Here is a 1,696-nt window from a genome sequence, read left to right on the forward strand (position 1 = left end):
TAATTATCAGAGTATTACTCTCTTCAAATCATTTAAAAGGATTTATCTCTTTCAGATTTCTCGTGCCATATAAAATACTAGCGCAAGAAATAAAAAGACATGCACTCATTGCTGCCATATTTGCAAAACACAGCAATTTAGAAATTGCTGGCTTTCTAAATGTTGCAAGATCTTTTGCACATAGAGTTTGGCTGAAAGTGGAAGCCTCTGGTGGGAATGTTTTGACTGAATCAAAGAGAAACAAAAAAACATTCTAAACATTCAGGCACTATAAGGAAACCACAATTCATGATGATCCCAGAAAATTAATGAGGGCTTATCACCAAATAAAATACCGGTATCAGAGTGGACCAACAAAATTGTGATGTAAAAGAATGTTTGATACAAGTTGTATGTACTTAGGAGAAACCAATTCTTGTCTGCAAAAACACAGGAAAAATGTTTAATCTTTGCCAAATGATTTCTTGACAAAGTTAAAAACCCTCATGAAGTTGGCATGCTTTGGTTCTTTGATGAGAAAAACTTCAACCAGAAGTTTAACAGGAGAGATGACAGATGGTTATATGCAGATCTTTCTGATATCCCCGGAGTGATGTCCACTTAATTTCCAGTAACTGTGATGGTTTTAGGAGTACTGAGTAATAAAGATCATGCCATGCCATCTCACAACTTTCCATAGGGTCTTAGAATTATATAACTGCTGATGACAGTAGTTAAACCCTGGATGGATGCAGTGGAAGGCCAAACGTGTTTCAACACAACTCATCACTTTCTGACATAACCCATGTAAACCAAGAATTGATACCAATCTTTATGATCATGTAAACACCAAACTTGTGGCCTCCAAATTCATCAAATTTAAACCCCATGGGCTGTTTCATTTGGAGCATTGGTGGAAGGGAGACTAATCAGCATTTTCTCAATACCATAGCTACACTGAAGGCATCCATTAGTGTTTGTCCAAAATGAAGAAGTACCATTTAGTGCAGATATGTCAATGATTCTGGCTTCCATTGAAGCAGTCATAGAAACTGAAGTTGGATTCATAGAATAATCTTATAAAAATGCTTAACAAGAATATGGGCACAAATTTTGATTACAATATATTTGGTTTTTACTAGATTAAAGTTTGTTTTAAATTACCAAATATGTCCTCAAATACCTCTCACACTCTGTATGCACATATATATATATATATATATATATTGTGCTTCTGTGAGTAAAAAGTTCTTTGACTCTTATTTCTAGCAATGCTGGTGCTCCTTGCACCCTTCATCACATTTTAGCAGTGGTGAATTATTTCCTTTTTGGTTTTGAATTGCATCTAACCACCTTAATTATTTTATATATATATCATCATCATCATCGTTTAACGTCCGCTTTCCATGCCAGCATGGGTTGGACGATTTCACTGAGGACTGGTGAAACCCGATGACAACACCAGCCAACAATCTGATTTGGCAGAGTTTCTACAGCTGGATGCCCTTCCTAACGCCAACCACTCAGAGAGTGTAGTGGGTGCTTTTACGTGTCACCCGCACGAAGGCCAGTCAGGCGATCTATTTGTTATCATAGTTGAAGTAAACTCTAATACTTGATAGTATATTTTATTTCTTTCTTATCATTGTCTTTCAGAAGAAGATTAAGTTCCATTGTAGCCAGATTTGACATAACATCAGTTATGTAACCATACTAG

At 36.0% G+C, this 1,696-nt stretch overlaps 1 protein-coding gene across 4 annotated transcripts in view; it reads left to right on the top strand.

Moving 5' to 3' along the window:
- LOC106876543 (zinc finger protein 227) overlaps positions 1–1,696 on the top strand; it is a 12,883-nt gene that overhangs the window by 2,145 nt on the left and 9,042 nt on the right. The window lies entirely within an intron of this gene.

Source organism: Octopus bimaculoides, chromosome 8, assembly GCF_001194135.2.
Source record: "Octopus bimaculoides isolate UCB-OBI-ISO-001 chromosome 8, ASM119413v2, whole genome shotgun sequence".
Lineage (NCBI taxonomy): Eukaryota > Metazoa > Mollusca > Cephalopoda > Octopoda > Octopodidae > Octopus > Octopus bimaculoides.